Below are 21,123 nucleotides of genomic sequence, written 5' to 3'. Positions count from 1 at the left end.
AGTTTAATGCAAGACTCGATGTTGTGGTGCATTTCTTGCCATTAATTTGCTTGCAAATTGCTGCTCAGCTGCACAAGTCAGGGTTAGTCAGAAACAAGCTTTCCTCCTTTATGATGCTAAGTATTATGAAAAATTATTGAGAAGCCTAAACACTTTCACATTCAGATTAAGACTTCCAGGACAGACTGGCTTCTGGTGGAGCAGCAGCTTCATGATCCTAAGAACAGTGGGCTTTTCCAAGACTTTCAAAGTATCAAGGTTTCCAGTGAAACAGCAAGAGGGTTTGAGTTCAGTTGTGTCCTGAAGGTGTCACCAGTTTCAGAATAGTCAGGACAGCAGGAAAATCTGCAGATTTACAAGGATTCTACTGAAAGATATAAGAAACTGGTATCCATAATGCCTCTCAGGCACCCCCTGGTTTTAACCAGCTACCATCTTAACAGAAACCTGCTGATTCTGGACCTTACCATCTTTGTTGCACAAGAGCTGTGAATGGAACTAACAGAAAGTCAACAGCTTCCATGGTTTTGCCATTTATTTTTATTCTTTTTCTTTTGAATGAAGACAAAAGCTTTTACAGGAATTCATGAAGAAAAAAAAAGGCAGCAAAACAAAACCAAAACATTGTTAAAAGATCATTTTTTTCTCACTTGCAACAGGAAACATATCCTTACAATTTTACTTACCCTACCTGTTTCTCTTACTCTCTTCTTCTCAAGTCAAAGATTTATTCTGTCGTTTCTCAGAAGCAGCATTGTGTTGCAATAGTCATCAGAATCAACACTAAAGAGGTTTCTATTCTGTTGAAGCATTATTATTTGAAATACATTCTGTTTAAGTTTCCAGCCAACAGTAATACTGAACATCAACCTCATAGGATAGATTTTATGTTAGCACTTTACATGAGGGGTTATACAGCTATAACTTAAGTATTATATGATGGAATTTAATTAGGTCAGATATGAAGTGATAATATTAAAATAGTAAGTTTTACTCGTCATGAAGAAAAGTTCCTTGCTTTATAGCTGAAAAATTTATGGGTGCTCTTGGAAACTTTAATGCTGGCAAGCATTTCCTTAAGAACAGTCTATAATTCAAAGTATGTAAAAGAAGAACTTATGTACCTTGGCTGTGAATTTCAGCTGACTCTTCTCAGAATAAAATCAAAAAACTTAGAAGGAATCTGATACATTGGGTGTTAAAGACAAAAAGTTGATTTAGAGGTTTATTTTAAAAGAAATACTATAATTTTAGGGAAAAATTTTTGCAAAATATAACTATAGGAGAATGTCCCTTCATTCTCAAAATGCAGCACATCTGAACCTCTCGAGTAAATTTACCTCTCTGAAAGTCACTCATATAGCTTCAACCCTTTGCTTAGTGTGACCTGTAAGATTTTGAAGAATATTGAGTCACTGGAAGTTGTACAGGTTGTATCAGTCAGTGATTACCAGGCAAGGGCTTTCTTGCCTTTGCTATGAAGTAGCAAGTGGTCAAGTACAAACAGTGGATACAAATTCTGGAACTGATCAAGAGGGAACTGAAATGTTCTACCCATCTCATCTATACTAAGAACTCACTGTCTGGAATTGTTAGTGAAAATGTTTTCTTTTCTCCAAAAGATCATAATTCTCATATTCATTCACATTTATGAAAATTACTTCTTGGTCAAAAGTTTACTAAGTCAAAATCTTTTGCAAAAATGTAAATTTTTGCTTTTATTTTCATTAAAATTGTTTTCTTTGTATCAGTGCCTTTTATATTCATGGCATACATACATACATGCATATATATATATATATATATATATATATATAAAAATTCAGACTTCAACAGAATGGTTCTATTTTCTTCTTTAAAATGAATCCCAAAAGTTGGGCTTTCTGTTCTAATGTCAAAGTACTTAATTTTAATAATATACTTAATTTGTAACATGGTTTCATTCATTCAAATTTCAGATTTTTTTCATCCGTAATTACAGTGCTGTAGTAATAAGAATAGTACTGACAACTAAAACTAGATTTTGAAAGCTGAACACCAAAATATTTTCAAGTACTCTTATAAATTTTGGGTTGGAAAAGCCATCAACAGCAGGCTTTCAAAATACACGCAATTAGTGCAATTTGATAAGGAATATGTTAATTCACAACAATATTTTTGGTATCCTAAGTGTAGATCACATCCTAATTTTGAAACTGCTTGCTGAGATGACTCAAGATACCAGAAATAATAATTTTTTTTGTATTTTTTACATTTTAATTTTAGATTGATTCAAAAACTTTTCCTTAAAACAGAATTTATAGACATACTTTCCTTCTAATGCAATAGGGCTTTTTCTCAAGAAACAGTGAAGGGGTTCTTCCACCCATTAAATCACCCAAAAAACCACTCAGAGTCTAACAGAGGTCTAACAGGTAGGGTCAGAAGGACTGCATAGTATTGGCATTAGTAAGGTAAGTAGGGAACATCTCTACTAAAAGGTGGATTTAAAATTTCTAATTATCTTTTCAGTGACTTTGGCTCCAGGTGTTCAAGAAAGCTGCAGGACAATTCCTCAGACACTGTGACACTAAAAAATCTGTATGACACTAAAAAATCGACCCATCCTCATTGAATTGCCTGGATCCTGCAGTGAAAAGCCAGGTCCCACAGTCCTGCTCTTCTGCCAGTCTGTTTCCCTGTGACTTGAGGGACATACCCAAACCTACTCAGGCAGAAGAATCACATCTCAGCAGGGAGGGTGAAGCTAAAAATACAAATGAAGGAACAAAGTTAGCCTGGAGCTCCATCTGGCTCCTTACTGTTTGTACTGGGTACTTTGTCAGCTGCCTTGCCTTCCCTTTAAGGATAAAAAGTGATTGTAGAAAGGAATGACTACCAGTGCCATGAGCCTGGAAATCTGCTCAGGTCTGCTCACTGAACAAGCTATAAATATAGCCACAGCTGCTTCTCTGGGACCTTTCTTTTACACTTAAGGCACAGAGTTTGTTATTCATCATGCCTATGCTGTTCTAGGCTGCTCATTTCTTCTCCTCCTCCTTCTTTCTCCTCCTTCTCCTTCTCATTGTTGCTGCTGCTCTTTTTGCCATTTGTTTTATAAGTATGAAGGTTGGTCTGACTGTAAAAACATCATATAGTCACTTTATCTCTTTCAGCCTAAGATTTGTGCAAAATCTATTAGAATTGTTGCTTCTGAAAATAAACACTGATTTGCAGCAAATTCTACTAAGAAATGAATGAAAGATAGTGAAACTGTAACTTCTCACTTGCCACAGATGTTAGAGGAGGTACATGAAACAAATAAAATGCAATAAATATGGCTTTTGCCTTACAAGTTTCCCAGAACTCAGAAACATGGTTTAATTTGCTCTTACAATAAAAGCTAAATATATTTTTCCTTTTAATGAAAAAAGTATGGTTTTGTAGCATGAAATTTGTGTATATTTAAAATTTCAGTTATTCTAATGGCTTTCATAGTACTATTACCTATTTCTTTTTTATTTTTAATTTTCATACTTATTTCCTATTACTTTTTAAAAAGACTCTCTCTAATTACATGTGCAAAGAATCCACTGCAGTCAGAATCTGAAGAAGAGCTGAATAGGACACAATTTAAAAAATGTGGTAAATGCAATGGTTTGGCTTGAAGTGTAACTGTATACATAATTTTATTTATTTATTTATTTATTTATTTTCTCTTGGCAATGTTCTCCTTTGACGTCTGGGTTCTCTTGTCAGCCCCTTGCTACAGCTCTCTCTGTGGCTTTAATATTTCACTGTTTCTTTATTTTTTAATTCCCACCTTTGTCTGACTCATTCAATAAATAAAAGAAGAACTATCTGTACTGAATGTTCATCCAGAACTTGAACTGAGACCTTTAAACTGGGGAACTCATACAACTTTTACTGTTCTGTCCACACCAGGACACATCCTGCAACTGTTCTCAGCTGGGAGGCAGCAGGCTCGGAGCATGACCACATACTCAGTGCAGATCTACCACATGATGAATGTTTACTGAGGCAACAATATTGAAAAATAATCCTCCACAAAATAGCCCAACACACCTCTGCCCCCAGAAACCCAACAAAACAAACCAAACAAAAACCTGCCAAAGCAACACCAAACAACACCCCACTCCTGGCATTTCTTCCCTAATCTAGTTGCTTAAGTGGGGGAATTCTAAAGAATGTTTTAGGTTTATAGCTATCTTTCCTTCTTTGAGAGACCTCAGCAGGAGTACAAGCAAGAGAAAAGCTTGGGTAAGAACAGAAGGAAACTTTGGTTGTGCTTCACAGGGAGAACAAGGTAAACAACTTCTGCCAAAACCACATCCTGGCTCATGTATTGGGTTTCCACAGCAAGGTTTTGGTAGTGGGGGCATTGCAGGAATGGTTTCTATTAGAAGACAATAAAAAACTGCCCAATGTCAGACAGAACCAGTTTCCACGAGTAGCAGGATGGACCTGTCTCTGGCCAAAGCTGGGCCAGTCAGCCCCACTGGTAGCAACTCCGGAATATCATATTTCAGAAAGAGTAAAAATTGCCACAGAGCCACCAGCCAGAACAGAGAAGTGAAGAAATAGGAAATAAGCAGCCCTAAAGACACCAAAGTCAGTGAAGGCAAGGGAGGAGCTGAGATTCCCCTGCAGCCCCTGGTGCAGACCATGATGAGGCACTGTGCCCCTGCAGCCTGTGGAGGTGCAGGATGGAGCACAGATCCACCTGCAGCCCATGGAGGACCCCATGCCAGAGCAGGAAGATGCCTGAGATGAGGCTGTGACTCCATGGGAAGCCCACGCTGGAGCAGGCTCCTGGCAGGACCTGTGAGCCTGCAGAGAGAGGAGCCCACTCTGGAGCAGGTTTGCTGCCAGGACTTGTGACACCATGGGGATCCCACACTGGAGCAGCCGGTTCCTGAGGGACTGCAGACCTGTGGGAAGGACCCATGTTGGAGAAAGTCATGAAAGACTTCATCCCATGGGAGGGATCCCATGCTGCAGCAGAAGAAGAGTAGGAGGATGAAGAGGCAGCAGACAAAAACCTTTAAGAACTGACTGTAACCCTCATTCTCCTGTAACCCTCATTCTCCATTTCCCTGTGTCACTTGGAGAGAGGAGCTGAACAGCTGGGAGTTCGGTTGGGCCCAGGATGATGGGTGTGGGGGGAAGGTGCTTTTAGATTTGTTCTTATTTCTCACTATCCACATATGCTGTTAACTGTCAATAAATTCAAATAATTTCTCCAAGCTGAGCCTGCTTTGCCTGTGATGGTAATTAGTAAGTGGTCTCTTCCTGTCTTTACCTCAACCCATGAGATTTTCATCATATTTTCTCCTCTGCCTTATTGAAGTGGGTGAGAGATTGAGCTGCTTGGTGGGTACCTGGTGGTTAACCAAGGTCAACACACCACACCATACCATTACCCAGATGGAAAAAGGGAATATACTTAAGGTATAGGCAAATTTTATTGAAATTATACTTCTTATAGACTCAAAATAGAAATAATTTCTCCCTTATAACTGTGTGGTTTTTTAGAATTTTTAAATGGGAAGCTGGTGGCTCTTATTTTATAGAAGCAAAGGACCTTATTTGATAGGAAAAAGAAAAATAGAAATGACAAAGATTTATATTTTCAGAAAAACTAAAGCAAATCAAAAATTTATTAGAGATTTTTTTAAAGTAGAATCATCAAAATGCCACTTACATAAAATAAGCATTATATGTGGCAAAACAAAATATCTTTTTTTCAGCATCTTAATGTCAAGTGCTCAGTTATGATAGAATTTGGGTTTCTCAAAAAATAGGTTTGTAAAGTAAAATACTGATAATGACCTAAGGAGCAGGGAAACTGTTACTGCCCTTTTAGAATAAATAGTATAGTAAAAATGTCAGCAATTTTTTTCTGTCAGACTAAATTTATTTGCTTAATAAAAGGAAATTTTCATGTTCATGTTTGAACATATAATTTGTTGATTAATCTATCCCTATGGAAATTTTATTGATTTAATTAGGGTGTAGATTATTTCTGTAGCTCCTTGTATTGGGATATTTCCTACAAGTGAAAACAAGTGTACTTAAAATGGTATTCTATGGAGTTATGTGTGAAAGTATCTGTAAATTGTATAGATTTGTTATTATAGCAGTCACAACAGTAGTAACTTTAACAGATGAGGGCTACAGAAAAATCCTATTTTTGATTATTTACACTTGCTACAAGAAACCTTCTGGCAAATTTGCTGCTTTGTTGAATTTGAAAAAAAAAAAGGAAAGTATTCTCATAAAACACATTTTACCATGTGAACTAGGAAAGTGACTAGCTAGTTTGATCATTTTATAGGAAATAATGGATTAGGATCATATACCAAGGGACTTGAGCACTGGAATATATAATTTTCAGGTGCCCAATATAATCTGAGAAATACACAGATTTCAGGTAGCCTAGGAATGTTATGCTAAGTAAGTTTAGTTGCTGAAGGTACTGGAAGCAGGTTAGCTGTACCACCTGCAAAGCATAAAATACATATGGAAAAGAAAACATTTAAATCCATCTTTCAGAGCAGCCAGTTAGCTGGCTGGACTATAATGCCAATAACTTTTTCTTCCCTGAATTTCAAACCAGAACAGTTATTAGGTTTGGAAACAGCACCCCTCTGACACAGATGATCAAACAAAATGGGCCATGAATATACAATCAGGAAAAGAAATGGAAAAAAATATAGAGAGAGAGAGGAAGAAAGAAAGAAAGCCATTTAGTTATATGCCTGAGACTATCATGATTGGTGAAAAATGCAATGTGCCTGATCTGTAAAATAAAAACCTTGAAAGCAGGTAGTAACTTATCCCCAGTGCAGTCTCATCCTGAATAAACTAAGGTAGCTAAGTTATGAAATTGAAATCATATGGTAGCTAAGCAAGATGCAGGACAAATGGGCCCAGACCTAAGCTTTTTTTTCTTTTTGATGGAATGTTAACTCTGTAAACAGTTTTTTTAAGATTAGGCATGAGGCAAAGCTGCTAAACACCACTTATATGTTAAACCCATGGTGTTGAGTATCTATGATATGCCATTGTGGGATGCTAAAAATAAAATAAAGTCAGATTGAGGCCTTAGATGTGTCAGGATACATGAGATTATGAATTTCACTTACATTGAGTTGTCAGGAATATATAAATATATACATTTAAAATTTAAAATGGGAACAGTGCTCCCTGACAATTATACAATGTATTTATGTGAGTAGGCAAGTAGATCAAAACACAACAGTACCAAGAGTAATGCACCTATTGGTTCCAAATGACGTCTACAAAAAATGCTACAGTCTTGCAGAATGTTGTCATTGTCACCCTCTCCATAACTTACATTCAGGCATTCCTTCAGCTGACCCTTGCACTCTCTCCCACACTCAGAGGAGTTTGCCGCTCTCCTCATGGCTGCTTGAAGGAAGTGCTACAAGGGAGAGAAGTGGTTCCAACAGAGAGGAATTTTCTGTCAGATCCAGTGTCATTACCTGCAAAATAAAATGTGACTGTTGGCAGGCACAGGACATGCTTTCACACTATATGATAAGACATATGATAAACCACTTAAAGTTGGTCTTTGTCCATTACTAGTGTGACTTATCAAAATTTTCGGTACCTTCTTTTGAATGGTTTTAATATCTTGTCACTCACTACTCAGGGCAATACTGTGAAGCATAACCAAGCCCTTGGAGGAATGATGGCTCCTCCTGGAAGAACAAGAAAATGTCAGCATAGCATACACTCACTGACATGATTTATTGGAACTTTCCTGTGTGATTTTGAACTCTCCATTGTTTTAAAGGGAAAATATTACATAATTCTGGAAGACTTCCCTGAGAGAGGCAAAATGAACTTTCTTTATGTGAGCAATTTTGGAAAACTGAGGGAATTTAAAAAAAATAAACCCAAAATGTTGATATATACCTATGTGCTCATTATTTCATAAACATATTGGATATTAATTACTCTAGTAATCATGACAAGTTGTTATGATGTGCTTCTTTAGTTTTTTATAAGTACCTAAAATAACAGATCTTAATTGATTCATTAAATACTCTGATTTTTTTTTGAAAACCCTAGGAAACTTATAAGTATCCACATTCTTCAGGGTTCTGGGCCTACTTGGCCATGTAGAACATCCTCTCTATTTGAATAAATATTGGGTAAGTGGTTTTGAAGAGGATCTCAAATGAGCCTTCATGGGCTGAGGCCACAGGACTGATGGTTATCAAATCATGTTCCATAAACCTACAAAAACCATTGTGACTTTGTGGTTGTTTTTCTTTCTTGGTTGGCTGGGGGGTTGTTGTTGGCTGTGGTTGTTTTCTTTGTGGTTGGCTGGGGGGGGGTGGTGTTTGTTTGATTTAAATTCTCCCTTTTTAACTTGAGCTATTGATTAATCTCCTTTATTCTTTTTTATCCTCACTTTTTGGAAAAGTCTATCAAATGGCCACATTTTCTTCAAAACACTCTGTATGAATTTTTTCTAATATTTCTAAGTAAACAAGCCATAAATATTATAGACCTAAAATATTTATAAAGTCTATTTATGCTTTGATGGGATATTTCAAAGGTCTTCTAAATCTATTTCAGTTATGGGATTTTTCTTTATTCCTTGAAAGCCATGAAAAAGATAGTAAAATTCAGAGAAGTCTGTTATTCTATCACATTTATAATGGCACGCTTAATGACAATATATCCAGTGAGATGTTAGGAAGTCAGAGGACTTCAAAAATTTTATTCAGGAAGATTAAAAAGATTTATGTTAATGCCTGAAGCTTGAATTCAGAATCTCCAGAGATAAACATATACTGTACAGCACCATAACCATGCTATGTCTTGAAATACTTCCAGTTTATTTATTCTTAGTTCTGCCACTCAATTGCTGCTCTCTGAACTGTGTAGGAAGACTGATACCTTAACTCAGACTCCTACCTTTAATAATGAAACAAGATACAGTACACTCTTCTATGAATTCTTTGCCTTATTATTCATAGCAACTGATTAGCTTATACTACCAGAAGTAAGGCTTAGAAATATTCTTTTTTTAATGGCTCCCAATCCAAACTTTAAGACTGAGAAAATACAGCTTTGCCAAAATGTTAAACACAAGGCTGTCTGGAGAGAGTCATGGTTGTTGCTATCTGTCTTGTTTCTAGGGTAAAACTGAACAATACATCTTCCATGAAGATTTCCATGTGTAAAAGTAAAGTATACATAGAAGTGAGAAAGATTACTCCCACAAGAAAACACAGTGGGCATAGCTGTGTAGTAGCTCAGTGTTAAAGGGACGGCTTCACAAAGGAAGACATTCATTCACAGAACTTATCCTGCATGAACTACAAAGACTCACATAGAAGCTTAGCTGAAATGGAAACTGTCAAAGAATTTTTTTAGGGTTTTTAATAGTCTTTTCTGTCCTTTATGCATGTTTATATATGTAAAAACCACAGTAGCTCAGAATATCAGGACAGACCTAACAGATTAAGGAATTCAGTAGTTAAATACAGAGAGGTGCTGATAATAAAGTTACTTTCCATTGACAACAAACAGATCAGCTAGAATATTTATCTGAAATATAGTAGTCTGTATTTTATGTAATAATATGTGGCTCCCATTACTAAAATAGTTCTACAAAAGAGAGGTTCCAACAACAAGATGGAAAGTAATAAAAGATATGCATCCTCCCCCTTTTCAGACATTTCTTCTGTCATCTAAGAGCGACTTTTAACTGATGTGACTGCAACAAATATGCCATTTTTAATATAGAAACAATATTATTATTTTTATTAAAGTTTGGAATAATTATCTCAGATATTAAAGCTTGGAATAATTACATCTGATGCATGTGAAAGAAACAGCAAGGAACCATCACACTACTAACTCTTGTGAGTGCTACTAAATGTTGGAAAATTAGCAATATCAAAATGTTTAATTGAGAAGGACCAAGTCATGACTAATCAACAGATTTTGAATCATAAAAATAACACAAGACATTGTATAGTCCATGCAATGCACGCATAAATTTTTTTTTGGTGCATAATGCCATTAAGTGTATAAAGCAAAAATATTTGAGGATATCTAAGGGAATATCCCAGTTCTCCAAGTTGTATGAAAATCTGGAGGAACATAAAGACTATTTATTCAACAAGGGCATAGTAAAGCTAGAAGTTATTTAAACACAAAAATAGCTGGTTTTGACTAACAGGTTGTTCTTTATTTTGTGTCTGAAATGTTTTTTGCTAATTTGTTATCAAAATAAGGACTATTATTTATCTAAAGGTATAAAACTAAAAAAACAAATAAGACACAAGAAATGTTCTTAAATTGCTGATTGTCAGAAATAAAACAAACTAAAGTACTTTTGATACATTCCATTATGTATGTCTCTGTTAGTATTCTATCTGACCTTTCAATTAAGCCCAACCATGCTGTCAGTTCAAGGAGCTTTGAACAAGGATTTGGAAAGTCTTAGCTCTTTTCCTAAATGACACCGCAGATTGCTTCAAAATCAATTGTGTTACCATTAGAAATTGGATTTTTTTGAGTCCTATATTAATGAGATAAGGAAAGTTAGTCCTGAGATAACAGTTCTAAAGCCCATATTCCTTCATTTTATATACACTTTCAGTGGATTTCCTACTTCATGCATAGGCCAGAATGCCTCCTGACATCCTAAAGTCAAGGAAAGGCAACCCTTTTGTCAACCTTATATTCTCCTGGAACATGAAAACATGTTCTCACAGCATGGGTTAGAATTTAATTAGGAGCTATATCTATAATTTCTCCTCTAATTTTTTGTTGCACATATCATCACTTCTTGTAATGCTCATTTGCATTGTTAAGACTACATTTCCTAGGCCTATGGATTTCTCTGAATGAGGCTTGATGAATGGGAAAATAAAAAAAAGGAGTCATATCAAGACCTGAATTATTCCCTCACTACAATCTATTTTAAAAGTCCATGAGGTAGGAGATTGCCTGATCTCACCTTCCTCTTTAATCAGGTAAAGAGACATTTTGTGAGGACCTTTGAGCCTGTGGGACCTGATTTGCCTTCTGTGTGACCTACAGTACTGGGGTTCAGCTACCTGTGCCCTTTGTCTGTGCATTTTGGTGCAGCCCAGCTGTGTGACCTTGGCTTTGCTTTAATGAGGAAAAATGTTTAACTGTAATGGACCTTGCAAACTAAAACCTTACAAGAGAAAGGATGTAAAAAGACAGGCAGAAGTAAATCTGTTTAGACTCATGGTATTTCAGGACTTAAAAGAAAAATGCTGACATGAAGGAGTGTAAAAGCCCAAGAAAAAAAAGCATAATGAGAAGGTAGCAAATCAGTAGAAAAAAGACTGACACCAGACCTTTTCCAGAAGCACAGAAAGGAAAATATTCTCCATTTGACTGATAAGTGTCTGGACAGTAAAAACTCCCAGGAAGCTTCTACAGGTCCTGCAATTCTGATAATCAGAATAACACAGTAGTCTGATACTCATGTCTGCTATATATAGCTCCTGTATATAATTTTATATATTATTTTTACAGAGTTTTTTCCTTCACGTGGTAAAAGATGTGTTAAAAGGTGGGCATCTGTAGTTCCCAGTGTTTCTTCAGTTACTACACAGAAAATTTAATAAGTTAGTTGGTGTCAAAGCTTAGATAAACCCCATATACAGAGAGTTCTCCAGTATTTTGAGTTAGCAGTCTCTTACTTCTCAAATTTGCAATGATATTTGCAAATTCATAGACCACAACTGAGGAAAACAGCTGTCCTTGAGATTTCTGCATCATGTTAAAAAATAGAACGCAGAAATCTGAAATAATAAAAAAAAAAGTATGATAAAAGAATTGCATACTATTCACCCTTGGAGAAACAGACATACCAACTCTAATTTAGTTTCTAGAGAAAAAAAAAATCTTAAATGAGCCAGTTTCTCAGGTTATGTTTTAATATTTTACAGCATGTTTTGCTTGTAAGGATAATTGTTCCTTAACTTTTAGATAAATTCAAACATTCTGTGTAATGCACCATTAAAGATGAAAAAAATTTCAACTCCCTAGTAAAATATAAAACTGATCTGACATTTGAAAATCTTATCCAAATATCTCCTTGATATATTCTGAGCATGATTTTCATGAAATTTCATGCATTTTCCTGCAGAAAATAATGCAAGATATTTTGATTCTGAAATCCTATCTTTCTGAAATCTCAGGGCCTGTGGAGTCAGATTTTAAACTGTAAATTTCGAATTGTATCTGGAAACAAATCAGAAGTCCAAAATGTTTCTGGAATGAACCAGTATTTGTTATATGCAATGAAGTAAAAAACATATTTAAAATTAATGGTGGAGCTTCTTTTATTTCGTGATCAGTATAAAAAAATATTTGTGCCGATTGCTGTTAACTGAAGCATCTAGGATTATTTAGCACTTTATCAGCATAAAAAGATCAAGGTAATCAAAGTTAAAATGATCATTCTTGTGAAGCAGATTTCTCTTTTTTTTTTTTTCCTTTTGAAAAAAATCTTCTTATTTGCCTGAACCATGAGCTTGGGCTGCCTGACTTTTTACCTTAAGTGGATATGCCAGAAGACACCAAAGACATGTTATCTTCGAAGAAAGGCTTTATTAGAACTCAAAATAATAAATCAGAGCAGATAAGGGGTTCTTTGAAATGGGATCTATACATGCCGATCTATCAGCACAGCACAAAGCCCTGCCTGACATGCTCACAAGCGAAACTTGTGTTTCAGATAAGTGCAGATTAACCTCAGGGGAGACATCCTCCAGGCAGAGCGATTGCAAAGCAGGCTTGATGTCATCATCAGAGCCTTGTTTAGCCAAATATTCCTCATTATTTTTCAGAAAGGCCACAGAAAAATTAGTGTTTGATCACTTATTATTTACGCCATGAGACTGACATGAAGAACAGAAGTATCAAAAAATGCAAGCTCATGAAAGGCATGTACACCATGAGTACACAGTACCTGCACAGTGGCTTTCAGAGATGATTTCACTGGTTATTCTTCAAAGCAGAGACAGACTCATGTTTTTCATCACATTTTCTTCAATCTTCCCTATGTTGTACATGCACCAGAATGTATGCAAGCAAACACACTCACACCTAATACCAGATATTTGTCAGAGACATGAACACTAGAGCTGCCATGAGGGCCACAGAAAGGAACACTGCTTTGTATTTAAAATGCTGGTACTAGCACCCTAATTCCAGCCCTTCCAGGCTGCCATCTCCCTGTTATGGCATTCACCATGTTCACCCACCAGTCCTACAGACAGCAGGAGTCAACCATCATTGTTGTGATTATGAAGTGTGTGTGAGGAGCAAATTCCTACAACCACATCTCCTGCACACCTTGGCACGGATGCAAGTAAATATATCACAGTACATGATTAAGGCCCTCAGAACAAGGCCGGGTATAAACAAGTGTTACTTTGTGGTAATGACTTCGGTGATGACAGAAAGTTACAGAGTGGCAAATGCAGGGCACTTGGTATATTTTACTTGGAATGGGACGCCACTTGACACAACATTCCCCAAACTTCTGGCTTAGCCCTGGCACAGAGGCAAATACATGGGGCAGATGAGAATCTGACCTCACCTTTTCAAAGCCACTATTACCTTCACAATTACCTTGTATTATTTTGACCAGAGAAAATAAAATTTTTACTGTGCACCCAACCTGTAAATCTTGCAGTTGCCTGTTTTCTTTATCAATAACACCTCACCTAAGATATTACTTGTTCAAAAAGAAAAGTCCTTAAAATGTTCTGAAAGTCATTAATCTTCCACAAGTCTTAAACCACTCTTTTCTCCTCTTGGAGTTTCAGAATCTCTGTAACATATTTGAAGGTTCCAAATTATAAACTTCCTCATCAAATCAAAGAATGGAAAATATATCACACCTTTCACCAAGTAGTACTATGACACTCACAAAAACGATGTTTTAGTTTCAAACCCTGACTATCAAATACTTCATTATCAATATTTTTCCAGGGAAAACTTGAAAAAGCAAGCTGAATCGTGAGGAAATTAAGAGCATGCTTGCAGTCTTCTGGTGAGCAGCAAAATAACTGTTTTAGTTAGTAGTATGTCAGGGTGAGAAGACGTTTCAGATTGTCTTAGGTAGAAGAGGAGCTTTTATCTGTAGGCAGATTAAAATGTAAGAGAACCAAGATGCTATTAAAATGGGGTATTCAGTTGGAGAGGAAGAGCTATGTGAGAACTATCTAAAATATTCAGTAGTCTGGCAGTTAGTTTTAAGCAAGAGTGATAATTTGTTTTTTATTTTTAAAATCAGAAACAGAGTCAACCTGTACCCTCATCATTAGCAATACTTTCCAAACTTATATGAAAACAAATGTTTAGTTCCATCAGACTCATTCTCATTGACGTTACATGATGACATTGTTAATTTTTGAAATATCAGAAATTACAGCAATTAATTATATCATGAGGCTGGAATGATCTTGCCATCACTGTTAACTTTGAAGGCTAATATTAAAAATGTGTGAGCTTGAAGAAGATGGCATTTTTAATTCTCACTTCAGCCACCTACTGTGTCTCTTCAAGGATTCATATAGTTCATTTAACAATGCTTCATACTGCTTTTTCCACACTTAGTAGAATAATTGACATGCATGTTTGAAAAGTTATTGCGGGACTGTGGGGGATGGGTATCACCTTTTATCTTCAATAATTTCATTTATGGAAGAAACAAACTTTCACAGAATTAAGGAAAACTTTAGGTAATTTTACAGATTACTTGTTAACCTCTGATTAAAAAAAAGGAAAATGGACACAGCTACTCATGTCCTTGACACAAGCCCTAACAGGAAGAGAAAACTGAATATTTGTTTTAACTCCTGCCTAACCAGAGTAATTCTCTTCCCCATACATAACCAGTAAAATTGAATGTTGTAATACTTGGGGCATGAGAGTTAACCCCCTTCTTTTTTCAAGATTTATCACAAGTGAACTTCTAAAGTCAAAATTGAAGGTTCAGCTAAAACTAATATATTTCTCTGATTTCAGAAGTAGAATTACAGGTCAGAGAGAGAGGACAATGAAGTCATGAAGTCATGACCAATGAGCTCTTTTAAGTTTTGGAGGTTGTTATTAATCAAAGGTCAATATTGGTTACCTGATTTTTTAAAATTTACATTTTATTAAAAAATTAAGGAAATTTTTAGGCATTATTTGCAGGTTATAGTCAAACATATTGACACCATTGTACCATGTGTTAGTAGTTCAAGAGGCCTTATAAATTTAGTCCATACTTCTCCTAGTTTCCTGCAAGAGATCAAAATGGGAGAATATACTTGTGTAAAGGAACTACTTATTTTTTATCTTTGAAGTTAAGATGATATTGTCAGTCTTAATGCTATTGAGAAGATACAGCAGATTTTAAAAATTTTACCTTTAACTCTAAAAATATAGGACTGCGAATATGCTGAGATTCAATGTTCATGAGCTATTAACTTTCCTGGTCCTACTAAGTTCTTATTTCTGAGACCTCTTCTCCTCAAAGGATTTTCAAAAGAGTTAGTTTTCCATTTTTCAGATAAAAATTATTTTATTCTTATACCTTGTCACCTCTCATCAGTAAAAACTCTCACTGAATAATAAGGCTTACTACAGAAAGGTGTTACGCTTTTAGTTTTTATTTTTCATTTAGTTATAATTGACACCATGAATCTGTGATAGACAGTGGCACTCCATCATTGCAATTTTTTTTTTTTTACTGCAGGTACTTGCTTCTATCTCTGGCACAATATTAAAACAGAGTTTAATAATAAAAATCAATACTCTGAGTTATATTAAACTGTTAAGAACCGATGAGCATTTAAAAAAGTTGCTCTCAATCCATGTTACCTCAGATAAGAAAGGGATTTTGCTAGCATCAGAAACCTTTTATCAAACCATTTCATCTGACACGGTGCAGAAGAGGAAAATCTGCCACTTTTTAAGGCACCCACACACATACACACATATTCCTTACTGTAATCCAGTTTTATTACAGTGCTAGTTCTGTTTCACCTTTATAGCTATGACAGAGAATTTCTGAAGAGTCTAGATGTACTGGTAAAGTGGAAGTAACACTTTTTGTGACACAGTAGTTTTGATACGCAGATACCTGTTTCCATACCAGTAATCTTGTGTTGCCATTCACCATTTATTTTTCTGTACTTCTATATTAATATCTGTCTTCTCAAAATGTGTATGATTAGCTGACTCCTTTGTAGTGAGAGAGTGACACACAATCAATACTGTCAGTAATTAGGTCAGGAAGATTACAATGCAAAATTTTCAGAAATATTCCATATTTTTGTACGCAATGTATATTTTTACTTTATATTTCTTTTTATCATTATTTCAAGAGTATGTTGGTAAAAGAATTATATTTGCTGTCCTGATTCAGTTCACCATTATCCATCTTTAATTGTCCTTGCAGAACATTGAAGAATTTGTAACCTACTGGTCTACCTACCATTGTTACCTGAGCAGCACTGAGCAGCAGCTATGAAATGCCAATTACTGATGGAAACCAAGATGTTCTCTTGATGTTCCACAAACTATGGAGATAGACATATACTTGTTGACTATCCCTCAGAGTACTCACTAAGCAACATTCATCAGCAAACCATGGTGATGTTTTAACATGCCGCCAAATTCCCAGCCTGACAAAACAAGACAGCATGACATCTCCTCCCCAACAATTTTAACACACTCATATATGAGCTTTCTGTAATTAAGACTGTGTTTCTAAAACACTATTTGAAAATTAGACTGAAATGATTACTTATTTGTTCACTTGTTGCTAAAGAAGTGGGAAAAGGACTTTCAGTTCACAAAATAACAAGCTTTCAGGGTCTTGTGCACCCTCACTCTACAACCTCTCTGCCCCACTCCAGGAGTTTGAAAGGAAACTGCCGGCTCTGATGTGGTCCAGCTCTGTTCCTTAGCACATGTCCGTGATGCCATGATGTCCCAGACAGACATTGCTTGTGCATCCCACAGGAATTTACTGAGATCTCCTTTGGATAATATCTATTTTCTCTTTGGTGTTGAAACACTATTTCCTTCAGAGTTTTGACCCCTCAATTCACAAAATTCCCAAAAAAAGTAAGAAGTGCGTATTAGTGCCTGTCTAGTATTCATTTTCATTTAGTCTACCTTTTGTGGTCTGGAAATGTCCTCCATAATTTTTTTTCTCTCCTTACTTACAGTTTGCTCTTTGATGTGTTCCATATGCATCGCTCACAGCTTTGTAGCAGTTGAAGTGAAAGAGACAACAGTAAGGTAAAACACCCTAAATTTTTTTTTCCAAGATAGGACTGCATATTTATTCCTTCTGCTAAATGTTCATGCTACTAAAATAAAATAATCCTCATTAATTTCAGACCCAGAAAAAAAAAAAAGAAGAAAGTTCCCTTGATGAAAAATTGTTTCAAAAGTAAGGTATAAAGCACATCAGCAGAAGAGAGTGGCTATTAAAAAAAAAAAAAAAAGCAAGCTAATTCTGATCAAACAAAATAATGTAAAATGTCTTTTTTCTGCAATATCAATTTCTGCACATATTTTTCAGGAAAAAAAAGATCTGCATAGGGGATTTTCTGGAAGTGGAGGGAGGATAATGGTTGAGTGTGTCACTTAGATTTTTTTAACTTTGTATGGGCCTAATAGACTTTATGACTAACAGAAGAAGAGAATAAGAGCAGCCTTTGAGAGCCAGAAACTGTAAACATCTACTCAATACTATCGGTACTGAACATCATGGATGCAGTCTACAAACTTCTGTTTTTTTCAGGTACAAATTCTTCTGTTGCATAGGCAGGACAAGCCCAGCAGCAGCCGCCTTCAGGATACAGCTAGAGGCTGGTTCATTTCCAGCAGCTGTTTGGAACAGAGTAGTTCTAAGTGAGCCATTTCAGCAACTAGAAATTGCAGCCATCTACTGGTAACTGCCAAAATGTCAGTCAGGCAGAGACTTTAGGGCTTGGCATCTATTTATATTATCTCCCCAGACACATCCAGACTTACACAAGCAGTTGAAGAATGTGAGAGCTACAGTGTGACGGCTGGCCCTTTTGAAACTGTTATTGAAGCCATCCACTACTGTATTTGAAGCTCCCCACTACTGTATTTTTTACTCTTTTTTTTTTGCGTCCACACACTGACACAATTTTAACATTTAAGACATTTAACATGGTTTATAAAAATAAATAGGAATTTAATAATATACCCTTTCATGTTTTCCCTACTTTTCTTTTTTTATTTTTCTTTTTGTTCTCTAGTATTAGGCTCAAGTAGAAGTATTAACTGATAAATCTCACCCTGTGGTTGTAGAAAAACAAAGGTACTTGCTGTTTGAAAGAGCAGCTTAGTGGTGGTGGTCTGCTTTCTTGAAACTGTACAGCGCATGCATTATAAAGCACTATTGAAGGTGCTTTTATGTCCAAATTACTGACTTCTACTGTAGAATTCAAATTTTTATTTATTTACTTTCTATTAGACTTAGAAGATTCTCAAAGCCTGAAGGTGGAAGAATCCTTATTGTTATGATCTCTGGTGCAATTCCTGTCTGGTTGCTGGGTCACATTGCTTGTTAACCATGCTAGGAATGTAGAAAGATTCTCTCTGTTGCTTTGGGAATAACATGTTTTTGTGTTTTAACAAGGAGTAGACTTCTTTGGAGGGGCTCCTAGACAAGGGAAATCTCAAGGGGAGCATGAGAGACAGAAAATATTTGGACCGGGTACAGGATATGAAGGAGTTTTCCTTCCTTAAATCTTTTAATTGAATGACTGTTTTATCTCAAGATTAGTCATGGCTGTCTGGGTTATTTCACTTATTTGCAGGCAAGATCCGTACCTTCTTTTCCTTTCCACCAGTCCCTGGATGGCAATTTCTTCTGAAGTTATACGTATGTGCAGTTCAGATTTTTAAAGCCCCAGAATGTCTGGTATCTTGAATGATATCCTAGAGTTCAATATTCAATATTTTTATTCTTGTCTTTATATCCTTTGATAAGAGCTAAGAAATACCTGTTCCAGCAGGTAAGGAAAGGTGGTGAAAAAACTCCAAACTTTTCAATGACAGTTGTATTGGCTCAGTGATAAATAAGTAAGTGTTACTGTGCCTTGCCAGTAAATGCTGACTGAAGTCACAGGGTACAGTAACAGCTTAGTGCATTTGACACTGGTGGAAAGTTCTGTGTAGTTTAACTAACAAGCTAACTCTGTCAAATGAGCGGTGGTAAGTGAGGTTCAAGACATGGATATGTGCCAGCTTGAAGTTTTCTTTTCAACTAGGTGTACAGCAAGTTTTTGTGTCCAACAAATCAGGGGAGTTCAATGTCTGTAACGCTGGCATCACATCAAGTGAGAGAAGGACATTGTGGCATAATTAAGGTGCCTGCTGTGGCTAAAGTGCCCTGTTCATTTTGTTTCTGTTAAGAACAGGATGAGTCCATTTCCCTGGACAGAATATCAGTCACCCATACTTGTAACCCATCTTCCAAGTGGAAAAACATAGCTTAGTTTTATATGAACAACATTTCCCTTGCCCTCATTGACACAGGATCGGTATCTGCTTAAAAATGAAGAAATAAAATGTACTTTTCCAGCTTAAAAATAATTCCATTATCTTGTAAATGATAATATTTCTTTGGATAGGATGAAGATTTCCCAGATTTATTCTTTTAAAGGAAAGTATTCAAGATGAAACTTTCTGATCATTTAGAACATTAAAGTGCTGACTGTCTTAGTTCAAAGCTTAACAGATAAGCAGTATAAATACCTATTCTTTACATAGATATCTCTCATGAACAAGAATATTTTAAATTTATGAACATATAGAAAACTTATGTACAGGTACCAAGGTTATTCTCAGTTGTGAGAACTCTCAGGAAGGACTTCCATTTGCTTTTCATGTCTGGATTTCTCTCCCTTTATTTAATTTAACTTTTCTCAGATATCATTCTTTAGGCTGCTCTCTGCTTCATGTTGTGGCCCCTATCCACCGTTCATCTAGCACTCCACCTAATCCAGGATCTGTCTCTGCAACGTTAAGCAATCCATCTCCCTTTAAATAACTTGTCACTCCTCTGGTGGACTGTACTTTTACTGTGTTTGCTGTACTTTTTGAATTGAGAAATCAAGTAGAAAGTCTCTGTTTAAATGAATGTGTGAGTACATGTACAGTAAGACCAGTAAGTCCTACACAATTAAGAAAATGCATGTCTATTTCTTAAGCAGCATCTATAAACAATTATCACAATAAAACAACCCAAAAAAACCAAACAAAACAACAAAGCATAAATCCCACTCAATTTTATTTTACTTTGTTCTGCTTTACTTGATTTTATTTTACCTTCTGTTGTACAATACCTTCTGAATTCTATTTTTTACACTGTGCACAAAGGAAGTATATTTGTCAATTCCATTGAAAAGTGTTCAGCAAATAAATGTAACTTAATATAAACTCCAAAATAGTACAGCTTTAACCTAAAGTTTTCAAATAATACATAAATTTTCCAGGCACATCTTGTTGGACACATGCATGTTAGCAGCACGTAAATCTAAGAGGTTTACTATGTCTAAATACCTTAAGTATGTTTTAAAATGAGTTTACGTTTACTTTATTTTGTTTTCATTTTTGAGTGATAAAATAGTGCCAAGCACTGTTCTTTTTGCTTTTGATTAATTCTCTTACTGGAATGGCTTGTAAGAAGCAGTAGTTTGGAACTCTCAGCTGCCTTACAGAGAAACATATCAGAAGAAATAAAAGTTTCAAGTAAGTTTCTAGTAAGTTCATTTTCTTCAGTTTTCTCAGAAGCTAACAAGAAGAATCACCTTTCTTTGAAATTTAATGATTAAACCCATTGCAACCAAAGAAATGAGATAAATGAGAAATGAAGCTTGAGTCTAGCTAAAGGCTGTCTCTGTAATGATCTCCTGAAACAGCCTCATGATGTCCACACACCCCCATGCCAAAATTCTAAGGCCACCCACAGCTCACACTTATGGCAGCAAAAAAACTCCTACATGTAACACATGTGGTGATGCAAAGTAGGAAGCAGAATCT

This window comes from Melozone crissalis, unplaced genomic scaffold (assembly GCF_028551555.1).
Source record: "Melozone crissalis strain CALT ecotype California unplaced genomic scaffold, PUWL_Pcris_2 ptg000013l_1, whole genome shotgun sequence".
NCBI lineage: Eukaryota > Metazoa > Chordata > Aves > Passeriformes > Passerellidae > Melozone > Melozone crissalis.
This window is presented reverse-complemented; position numbering follows the sequence as displayed.